Here is a 12,715-nt window from a genome sequence, read left to right as displayed (position 1 = left end):
ATTTAAATACTTGCCCAGCAAGTTTTGCTCAGTGTTTGAGCATCAACCTATGAATGAGGAGGTCACAGTCTGATATGCCTGAGTTAAGGGCTCACTCCCCATTAAGGGGCAAACAGGAAGCAACCAATCAATGATTCTTTTTCATATTGATGTTTCTATGTCTCTCTCCCTTTCCCTTCCTCTCTCTAAAATCAATTAAAATATATTCAAAAAATGTTTTAAAGAATATATTGCTTCTGTCTTAAAAACAATATGGTTGCATAGGAAAAACAATCCATTTTTTATTGTTTGCTTAATATATTTTTAGTATAGAACTAATATAATCTCATTGTTGATAATATATAAAGTACAGGAAAAAAATATCATTGTCCATTGTACAAATATCTACAGATAAAACTTGGTAGGTTATTAGATTAGTGTTTACTGCTTACTTACATGGGTTTGGCTTTGTAATTTTCTTTAGCCAATAGGCATCAGCAAAAACAATAGAATCTGAGGTTTGATTAGCAATCCTACATTGGTGATGCTTTCTTGAAACAGTGCCACCACTATGGAGAAAACCTAGGCTATTCTTCAAAAGAGACCATGTGGAAGAGAACCAGGGTAACTTGACCTGAAGCCCCCAGTGCAATCTGGCTCTGGCCTTCTGGGATCACGTAGCCCGAGGAGAGCAGCTGACGGATGAACTTGTGTAAAGTGGCCTCAGATTAAATCAGCAAATGAACTGCCCAGTTGAGCTCAGCCTAGATTATAGAACAGCAAGCAAATAAATGGTTGCTGTTTTAAGTATAGGTAGCTGAAACAGAAATTGGAACTTAAATCCGGGGTTCAACCCTTCCAAAACATTTGGTATTGAATTTGTGACTGAGCATCAGCGTAGAGAGAGGAGTATTGGTGAACAAATGACTAGTGAAAGTTGAAAAGACCGTAGGAAACTACCAGTGGGGGCTAGAAGGATGGTAATCTGTACTACAATGGTAAAGTAATAAAGGAATATGTAAAATAATAGAAGAATTGGCTTATTTTAGCTGCATAAATTGAAGTTAATTTCTCAATAGATTAAAAAAAAAGCTTCTAAAATTTTTCAGATATTATTTGATAGAATTCTAACAGCCCAAAGAGCATTACGAATATGGTTTTTTGAGTATGGAATAAGCCCATGATTAAGTTCACAGGAAACTGAGTTTTGTTTTTTTTTTGCTTGTTTGTTTTGTTTTGTTTTGTTTTTAAGATGGTTGTATGAGATTGGACAAAAAAAAAAAAAAAAAAAAAAAAAAAAAAGGATCAAAGGCAAGTCAAAATGAAAAGAAGCTTCTGGGCCATCAACTTTTTACAGAAATTAGACTAAAACATCTATTCAGCTGTTTACCTATTCATTAAGGAAAAAGGAATACATCTCAGAGCACAGAGCTAAACACTTATATGGCGAAGTCAATTACAGGAGAGAACAATGGACTAGGAACCATTTCCAGGGAGCAGAAGCAGATACTTACTAATCGGAGAACATTTCCTGCCCCTAGATTAGGAGGCCTGACAGCCCATGTTTGGCTAGATTTCTGAATCACTCCTTCCAGGCGTTTACTGAGGTCTCACCCTCCTGAAGCCATGATGGTCCCCCAGGCTTTGCCTGGACATTATAGAGTGAGTCCTTGCTTGTCCGCATGTTTTTGTTTGTTTGCTTGTTTTGTTTTGTTTTTAGATCTCAGGATGAAGAGTAATCTGCAGTTGTCAAGCCTCATCTTCCTCCCAACTTGAGGAAAATGAACAGATCATGGGATTCTGGCATAAGACTGCCAACGTTCTCCAGCCCAAACCACCAGCATGCATCTTCAATGGAACAAGTGGGTTTATTGTTGACTCACTGATTTAAGGGATAATGCACACTACGGGGAATCAAGGGCTATCTGAGTAAGAGGATTTTGGAAAAGATTTATTGTAGTATTTGGGTTTGTGCTCTGCAATTTGAGGGAAGGTTCCAGAAAGTGGGGTTTTGCTCTGAATTGGATTCTCTAGGGAAGTAGGAGAAATTTTAAGACTGGGTATCATAATATTATCTAGAAGGAGGACATACTAGAGTAAGGCTAAAGTTATAATTGGTAAGTAATTTTGGATGCTAATTTTATTTAGGAAAGGAGATGTTTATTATTCTTTGTGATTTCCATAGTGATCTTGCTTTTGTGGTGCTTAGACAAAATTATGGACTGGTATTTTTTTTGGTCTCACTTTCTTAGGGTTTCATAGTGGCCTTATTTTGTGTTGGTGCTCTGTGACATTAATTAATTTTAGGCAGGGGTAAGCACATAGCATGAAGGAGGGAAATTCTACAGCATATGATATGGGGTTTGTAGGGTGAGCAATAATTATAAACTAGATTAGAATTATTAATTTTATATAGGATTTGAAAGTTGCTAAATGTCAATTTAATGATATAAATCTTTCTTTTCTAGAAAATGCCATTTTACCTAGATGTAAAGAGTTTATTCTACATAAGTACATGGTACAAGTTTCACTTTTTAATACAAAAAATACCACCATTGGGTGAAAGATATTTTCAAAACAGCAAATCTAGAGCTACCAGTTTAGTTTACATGTATACATATTTATCTTCAAAGTAAAAAATATATATATATTTATTACAAATGGGTATCTGTCAAGAAAACGGGCTGCTACATATATAAAAAAAAGTTTTTTACTGGACTTAGAATAGCAAAGATTGGAAGACAAACCACAGACGCTGGAGAAGGTTCTAAGATATAATTAATATAGGAGTTAATGTGTGTATGTAAGCCTAGTTCATTTTTCAGGAAAGGGGTACATGATTTCATTAGACTCTTTAGAAAGATCTTATCTTAGATACCTCAATGGGATTTCTAAGGTCCCAATAGTTAAGTAGTGTTCATAGAGAAACATCCAGATGTCACTACCTTGGTATAACAACTAATTTCATTATGGCAGAAGTTGGTTTTCCTTAATTTATCTTTCTAGCAGCCTTCTCTCTTTACTTGGACACCTCTTGATGTGTTTGCCTCATATAGTTTTTATATTTTAATTCATAAACTGGTCATTTGAGCTATCCTTTAACATTCTTATTTTGTGATGCTTAATATTAATCTCCTGACTTTTTAACTTCACAGTTGCCTTTAGGTCCAAAATCCTCTCTTCTAAATCTTTCTCTCAACCTTCCAAACCCCTACACCTGGATACATTTACCCCTAATCTTTTATTATTATTACTAGAGGCCCAGCACCCACAAAATTGTATGTGAGTAGCTCGCTTCTGCTTGCCTCTGCTGGCCACCCTGCTCTCTGCCACTCATAGCTCTCCACTGCTAGTAGCCCCCTCCTATCCCGCCCCCGCCCACTGCAAGAGCCGCTGCTCACAGGCTGCGGGTTGGAGGCAGAGAGGCTGAGAGATCCTAAATGCACCTCCTGGTACCAGTCATTGGTCATTACGGTGTTACGACCACTGGGTTTTTATTATATAGACTAGAAGCCCAAAGCACAAAATTCAAGCACTGGGGCAGGGTCCCCTCAGCCAGCCTGCGCTCTCTCACAGTCCAGAAGCCCTGGAGGGATGTTCCACTGATGCTCAGAGAGTGGGCCTAAGCTGTCAGTAGGACATTCTTAGTGCTGCCATGGAGGCAGGAGAGTCACCTGCCACCACTGTGCTTGCCAGTTATGAGCCTGGCTTCTGACTGAGCAGCGTTTCACCTGTGGGAGTGTACTGACCACCAGGGGCAGCTCCTGGGTTAAGTGTTTGCCCCCTGGAGGTCAGTGCATGTTATAGCAACTGGTTGTTCTGCTGTCAGGCCAAAACCTATTCTCTGACATCCCCTGAAGAGTCCCAGATTGCAAGAAAGAACAGGCCAGGCCTAGAGACCCCACCAGTGCACAATCAGGGCTGGGAAAGGAAGTGGGAGGTTGGCCAGCTGGGGAGGGACTGCCGGAGAGCTCTAGGGCATGTGCAGACTGTGCTGCTCAGTCCCGATCGGCCAGACGCCAACAGCAAGCTAACCTACTGTTCAGAGCATCTGCCCCCTGCTGGTCAGTACATGTCATAGCTACTGGTTGACCAGTCAACTGCCTGCCTCCTGGTGGTCAGTGCACATCATAGCAAGCAGTTGAGCTGCCATAGCATATCATTAGCATATTACACTTTGATTGACTGAACGACCAACCAGACGACTGAACACTTAGCATATTAGGCTTTTATTATATAGGGTTATTATTATTATACTTTTTAAATTTATTTCAGAGAGAGGAAAGGAGAGGATCAGAGAGATAGAAACATCAATGATGAGAAAGAATCACTGATCAGCTGCCTCTTGAACATCTCCTACTAGGTACTGAGCTCTCAGTGTGGGCATGTGACCTCCTGGTTCCTGGGTCAATGCTCAACCACTTAACCACACTGGCCAGACTTCCCCACTGAACTTTTTGTTGCTATTAGTGACGGGTTTTACTTTTGTTGTCATTATTTTGTGAAGTATATTTTTTCAGGTCTGGCATTTGTTAAGTCATGAACCTTATCTATAAGTCAGTATCTGTTTAGGCAGAATAGATGATTCTGAAACACAAATCAAGGTTAGGGGACCAAACTGTGACTCTTTCACTTGCAAGTTATTTTAACTTTGTAGGCAAGGAGTCTTATTTTTATTCAATTAAATTAAGGGGACTTAAAAAATAAGCTATAAATCCAAACTAAGTGTGATACACTGAATCAGGCTCACCAAGTGGTACATTTCCCCAAAAGACTAATTACTGCACTAGGATTCTCTTAGGACCACGGTCGGCAATCTGTGGCTTGTGAACCACATGCAGCTCTTTGGCCCGTTGAGTGTGGCTCTTCCACAAAATACCACGGCCTGGGCAAGTTTTATTTTGAAGAAGTGGCATTAGAAGAAGTTTAAGTTTAAAAAAAAAATTGGCTGTCAAAAGAAATTTCAATAATTGTAATGTTGATATTTGGCTCTGTCGACTAGTGAGTTTGCCGACCATTGTATTAGGATATTAGCAAGTCCATGATACTGTGACTCCTTAAATAATCATGGTTTTGGAGACAATGAGTGTGGCCTTATAATCCATAATAAATTTTCCATCTTCTATAACTCCTTAAGTGATCATAAAGATTAAGGCCCCCGTGCCCTTTTACTGCTCTTGACCTTCAAAATCACCAATTCTTAGCTCATCCTTGTGGATTCAAAACAAGTCAGACACAGGGCTGTCTTCAGTGGGTCAGAGTGACAAACACTTTGTCAAGGTTTAATTGGATTTTTTTCTCTTTACAACCAATGACTCGATATCCCTTTCATAAGATAACGGTGAAATGATTCGTCCACACAAGTCCAGGGGGAAAGGAGCAGGTTACCTAAGCCATTCACTGATGGAATCAAAGAAAAACTATAGGGCTGAGAAGCTGATTTTACATGGAGCAGATAGTGTTTCATTTACAACACAACATTTGATATATAGATTCCACGGCATTATGTTTTTATCTTGCAATACTGACACTGCTGGCAGCTCAGCCTTTTATTCCATTAGAACATCTCACAGGAATTCTGGAATTTATGTGCTGCCCACATAAAAACAGATAAAACAGAGAGAAAGCGATTAAGACTTATTTTTTATCACCGCACAAGGCCGCACCTCCAGAATCAAAGCTTTTAAACCTCTATCCTGAGCAGTCCAAAAGAAAGCTCATGTATAGTAGGAGCAAGGTGAGGAACAATGACAAAATGCATATGAACATTTTATCTTCCTCTGTCAACTCACACCTTCTCATTTTAATGCTACCCTTCAAAATCATAAAATAGCAAAGAGTCTTACTTTGTCTCTAATTGCGAATCGGTAGCTTCAATAATGCTCTGCCTAGAAAGTGGTAAAAATGTAGATGGTGAAATGCCGAAAGTCAAAGCTTCAGAGTTGCTTGTGGGAAGAGAGACTAAAAAAGTATAAAAAGACAGGAAAATGCAGTTTTAGAAGAGACTCATCCAACATGCACACTACAGACTGTGTATGGCCAGGGGCGTCTTAGGGAAGAGTCTTCCTGAGATAGTTTGAGTAAAAAAAAACAAGTTGATCTAATTGGCCTCCAAGGTCTAAGACAATACTTTCCAATAGAAATGTATGAGGTGATGGAAATATCCTCTACCTGAGCTATCTGTATCAGCAGCAACGAGCACTTGAAATATGACCAACTGGACTAAAACACTACATTTAAAAATGTATTTAATTTTAATACAATTAAATTGTTACAGTTGGCTAGTGTTATTCTATCATTGCACAAAATAGATTTAGAATATAACTAACTTATAAAACCATCTATAAAATTTCTTTTGTGAAATTAAAAGGCAAAAAGCTCTAGCAGTGTGAGTGTAGAGGAAAACCCCCAGTTTTCTATGTTCTGTGTGTAATAAAACAAAAACCCAGTTCTTCCCTCCTATGTTTTTCTTCCCCATGTGTCTCCTTTACTTTTACAGAGATCATGTCACTTCTGGTCACCACATATGTAGAGATTTCACCCCACACCGACAAGCAATTCTCAGAATGCAGCAGGATGTCTAAGAATTCAACTCAATTCTGAAACTACCCACCTGGAAAACACCATCAGGTTCAAGGGCTCAGTCAAACACAACTCCCCCAATCCTTCACTTCAGATGCCATGTGCAAGCCCAAGTTGTATTTCTGAAGAACAGGCTATAGATGGGCGATTTCAATGACTCCCCTGTTTGGGTTTTATTTATCTGCCAGACTGGCTCACAGACTCAGGGAAACACTTCCACTTACCAGTTCATTAAAAGGTATGATAAAGGATACAGGTGAAGAGTCAGGTGAAGAGACACATAGGGCGAGGTCTGGGAGGGTCCTGAGTACAGGAGCTTCTGTCCCCGTGGAGTGGGTAACCTTCCCAAGGTGGATGTGCTCAACCACTCTAAGACCCTACTAAAGGGAGTTTAGGAAGATTTCCTAACATAGGTATTATCAGTTATTAACTCTCCTTCCAGCCCTGCTGCCCTCTCTGGGGGATGAGAAGGAGGGCTGAAAACTCCAAGCTTCTGATCATGGCTTGTTCTTTCTAGTGACCTGCCCCCATCCGGGAGCCCAGCCAAAGTCATCTCATCAGAACAAGGGATGTTCCTAGTGCTCTTATCTCTTAGGAATTCATAAGGGATTTAGGAGATCTGTGTTAGGAATTAGAGGCAGACACCAATATATGCATTTTTATTATTATTATTATTATTATTATTATTATTATTATTATTATGAACTCACAGGCCATGCCCTGGGAACCTTTTACATATTCCTCTTACAGCAACATAACACACAGTCTAAAGATACTGGCACATTACTAGAATCCTATGTAGGGACTAATGATTATAGTGATCAATTATCATATCATGTGTGAATTGTCTACCAGAGTGAGGCCTCTCAGGTTTTCAGGTTTCCATTCAATCTTGTCAGGTTCTAAGAGCAGAAGTGATCTCCACAAACATGTGGTTTCACCCTTTTAAAGATCTGAGGTAATTGAGCTAAGAGACAATACCTTCTCTTACTCTGAGACTCCCTCCAGGTATTAATGTATTGTTACATTTCCCTTACTACATACTCATTTACTAATTACTTTATCCTTAGTAACTATACCTTCTTCTTTCTATGTATATCCAATCTCTTCCACCTCTGGAAGGGACAAGAAGTTTGGCCACTGTGCTGGTCTAGATTTCTGGCACCAATACTTGTCCAGCAAGTGCCTCCCCCTCAATCCAATCCTGTTCACATAGGGTTGGGTCACACAGGTGCCAAATTTGTGGGCTATCTTTACCACCAGGCAAAACAGCTGTATTCACTGTTAGCCCCAATTTTGCCAGATGAGGGCAAGTACATCCTGCCCAATTAGGCCCTTAAGAATGCTACCTAAAGGTTAAAACCACATTCACAATGTCTTGCTTAGTAATAATTCCTGCAATATCCCTTGTAGTTGAAGATCTGGTTGTATGACCACTGCATCAAGTAGTGGCGGGAGTGGGGAAAGGGGGGTTGAGGTGACCTAAACCGGAGGGTGCTGGGTTCATCACTATCACATGGGAAGGTCACAGACGGTTGACATGCCTCTGGTATGTCTCTTTTTTGCATGAGAAATTATTACTGCAAACTGCCTATAAATTTACTCTAATAAAAAACAACCTTAGATCTGTGAAAAAAAATTATGAACAGATGTTAAAGAAATAAGACACAAATTTAAAATAGAATCAATAAAAACAAATACTAATGAAATAAGCAGGCCCCATGAATCACAAGTTAAGAAGAAAAAGAAAGAATAAACAAAGAAATATAAAATAGAGAAAAATTATGCTAATAAATTGAAAGTTTAGACAAAATACTAGTCTCCAAAAACTACTGTTTACTTTAAAAAAAAAAAAGAAAATATGGCCCTAACTGGTTTGGCTCAGTGGATAAAGCGTTGGCCTGCGGACTCAAGGGTCCCAGGTTCAATTCCGGTCAAGGGCATGTAACTTGGTTGTGGGCACATACCTAGTAGGGAGTGTGCAGGAGGCAGCTGATAGATGTTTCTAATTCTTTATCCCTCTCCCTTCCTCTCTGTAAAAACTCAATAAAATATATTTAAAAAAGAAAATATGAGTAGGATGCTTACCATCAAATATGTTGAATAAGTTCTTAATATCCATCTATTGGGTTTTAAATTGGTTCAACCATTTTGGAAAATAGTTTGGCAGAATTATGATCCAGAAATACCTCCCCTGTATATACCCAACAGAAATATGTGTGCACACAAAAGGATTGTGCAGTATTATTTATAACCAATTTATTTATATTAGTTACATTACAGATCCATCCAATGACAGCATGCAGAATGACAGATCCTGCCTAATCTAATTTTGCACATAGATATAAAAATTCTAAACAAGTTCGGCCAGCATTGTTCAATGGTTGAGGATCTACCTATGAATCAGGAGGTCCACAGTTTGATTCCCAGTCAGGACATATGGACAGGATGCAGGCTTAGTTCCCAGTGTGGGGTGTGCAGGGGGGGAAGCCAGTCAATGATTCTCTCATCTTTCATATTTCTATCTCTCTCTCTTCCTTTCCCTTCCTCTCTGAAATAAATAAAAATATATTTTTTAAAAGCCTAAACAAAATGTTAGTAAATAAAGAAATACACACACATACACATACACATACACATACAGAGAGACAGAGAGAGAGAGAGAGAGAGAGAGAAAATGATTAACTCAATAGGAGGAGAGATTGAGAGAAGTAATGTATTTGAAAATGGCTTAACAAATTGTTGTGCTTATTAGTATGACAGGTAAACATTAATTAGCATTTATACAATACTAAAGATAGAGATTTGATAAAATAGAGAACTATTTAAAGAAATTCATCAGAATTTTGGAAAAAAACAAACAAACACACACACACAAACTCTAGAGACCTTGAGGATAAAATGAGAAGGTCGACTATTCATCTCTCCAGAGAGAATACATAGAATAAGAGGGATACATTATTTAAATTATTTATTAGCATAATATGTTGTAGGGCAATCTCTTGTGAGTTTTCTAGCTCAATAACAAAATTGGTTTTCCATATCTATACAAGTTAAAGGAAGGCCCAGGGACATATTGATCCAATTGTTGGGATAATGTTGAGAGGCAAGCCATATCTGTGGGACCTGAGACACCCTGAAGTGACACTAATGCCTCTATGCATCTCCAAATGAAAGAAATCATGCTCTTTTATTTGCACTTGGAAAGAATATGCTGGGAAATAATGCGAATCATTGGACAAGATGAAGGAAACTAATCCTACTATAACAGTTTTCTATTAAATAAAACATTCTTACTAGATAGCTTATATGTTCTTTTTAAAGTCTCTAGTCTTAGAAATATAATCATAGCATTTAAATAAAAAATACTAACATATTTACCTAAGTATTATATCTAGTATCTCTATTCCTAATTTAATTTGTTCTAATAGTTTCTTTAAAATATATTAAATAAAGAATATATACCTTTGTGTTTAATCCACATCTATACCCATATTAAATTAAATGCTTTCAAAGCAAAAAATAAAATAGCACTCTACTTGGGAACAACTTTATGGTATATTTAACTATAAAAAGCAAAATAGCCGAAGCCGGTTTGGCTCAGTGGTAGAGCATCAGTCTGCAGACTGAAAGGTCCCAGGTTCGATTCCGGTCAAGGGCATGTACATTGGTTGCCGGCACATCCCCAGTGGGGGGTGTGCAAGAGGCAGCTGGTCGATGTTTCTCTCTCATCGATGTTTCTAGCTCTCTATCTATCTCCCTTTCTCTCTGTAAAAAATCAATAAAATATATTTAAAAAAAAAGCAAAATAAATTTTATCAGCATCCAAATGTTATGACATTTAAAAAAGTGTGTTTTGTTTTGTTTTGTAAAACCATTGACTACATTACAATAGGAATACCAATCTAGTAGAAGTTCAGTAGGATGGAGAAAGGTTTTTAGTTGTCATGTGTTAGAGCTGAAGTTATAGTAGTTGTTTAGTGAACTAGGGACAGTTTTGACCAATTGTGGAAAGTGAAACTAACCTCATATACAGAGTAAATTAGTCCGGCCTGAGAATAGTCAGTATTTCACTTAGGAAGAGAGGCAGCAGTAGATGCATACAATTATTCAACCAAAACATAAAAATAAGGAAATAATGGTTATCCCCATTTAATGTTTAAAACACCAGGAATCTGCAATAACTTCGAAAACAGAGTACTACTCAGCCATTCATTGAGGTCAGCAATGGCTGGCTCTTTAATCAATCCAAAGCATAATCTTGTTCCTTGGAGCACAGTCTTTCAAAAGTTATGCTCCCTTTTCATGGAATTGGAATTCATTTGTAAATTTTATTTGTACTTTTTTTATTTAGAAATTCAGAAAACTGTGTTTTTGTATATACATTATATTAGTTAAACACACAAGAACGCAGGTGTGTGAGAGGATACTACCAATATAAAAGACTTAGTGATTTATTGCTTAAAAAGCACATATTAGAAATACATCATATTATTTGTTAGTTACATATTTTACTTTGTCAACAGTTATATCCACTGGTAGAAGAAAAATCGAAAATAAGCATTTTGAATTCTTTTGAATCTTGTTTTCTCTCAGAATGTAATATGTTTTCAAGAGCAAACAATCACACTTTTATTTCCTGTTGAGTTTTCATTTTTGATTCCCCAAAGGTGAGAGAGAGGAAGAATTGCATTTCAGTTGAAAACACAGATATCACGAAAAATATGTATGCCCTTCCTAAGAATCCTTATTCTCTTAGTACTTAGTAATGCTTTCATTTATATTGTGCTTTTCAAGCCCAATTACCATTTGATTTCATTGAATGGGATGCTGATTTCCATTTCAGACGAATGAATTTGAAATTACTAACATGTCAGAATAAGCTAGTCGGGTAAACAACTTTGGTTACATACATTAAAACTGCTTTTTAATTATAGCAATGCTTAATTGTAATACTCACTAGAACATAAAGTGAAACAACAGAAAACTTCTGAGCTTTCCAATTAAACTAAAAGCTTAATAGAGATTTGCTATTAGTGTTTCTCATACTTTGACATTCAAGGTAACTATACACCAACACTTAATTATATAAATCATTTTTTATTCCTTCAATAAAAATAAATAAACAATAAAATATTCTCAGAGACTAGTAAGTCCTATGGCGGGGGGGGGGGGGAATGAAAGCAGTGTAACATCGAGAGAAATAGGATGACTTTTCAGAATTGGTAGTAAGAGAGGGTCTCTCTGAGGAACTGATTTTGAGCCAAAATTCAATAAAGTTAGGGGCAAGCCATGTGGATTTCTAAAGGAAGAGCATTAGAACAGAAAATAGAATGTGAAAATCTCCTCAACCATGGAGCTCATGGCGTATTTAAGGGTAAGAAAAAGAAGCCAAGATGCTGTAAGCGTACTAAGAAAAACTGGTAATAAATGTGTTTGGAGAGGTAGCTGGCTGGGAGCTAGATTTAGTTGGATTTAATTTAATTTTTTTTAAATATAATTTTATTGATTTCAGAGAGGAAAGGAGAGGGTGAGAGAAAAATAGAAATATCAGTCATGAGAATCATCGATGAGCAGCCTCCTGCACATCCCCCACTGGGCATGTGTCTAGACCTGGAATTGAACCTTGACCTCCTGCTTCACAGGTCAAATGCTCAACCACTGAGTACCCCGGCCTGCCTCCCTATTTTAATCTTGATGCAAAGAGGTGGTTTCACTAGGAGCAGGGGTACTCTGTGGGGCCTTGTAATCTTAAATTGTAATCTACCTCCCAACAAAGAGTCTTTCCTCATATGATATTAAATATCAGACTTGATTGCATAAAGCTAATTTTCCTATATTTTGTAAGGGAAAAAGAAAGAGCTTTCCCTCATAGGATGAAATAAAAATATGATAACGGGAGGAAGCCCTCATGATGAATTAGCTTTTTGGTGGACTATCTTTAAAACAAATATGGCCATACTTGTTTTCCTTTATGAAAAGAAGAATACAAATGAAAGGAAAGCAAAACTTCCTAGGAGTAAAAAATTATAAACGTTAATGAGAATTTAAATAAGATGCAATTTCAAAGTGTTAGTTGGATTTAGTAACAATAAAATACAAGAGAATGTTCTAATGTGATATAATTTTTATAGACAATTTATTTTGCAATACC

The sequence above is a fragment of the Pipistrellus hanaki genome (assembly GCF_964339955.1).
Source record: "Pipistrellus hanaki genome assembly, chromosome: 4".
Taxonomy (NCBI): domain Eukaryota; kingdom Metazoa; phylum Chordata; class Mammalia; order Chiroptera; family Vespertilionidae; genus Pipistrellus; species Pipistrellus hanaki.
The sequence above is the reverse complement of the archived record's forward strand: the minus strand, read 5'-3'. Positions refer to the sequence as shown.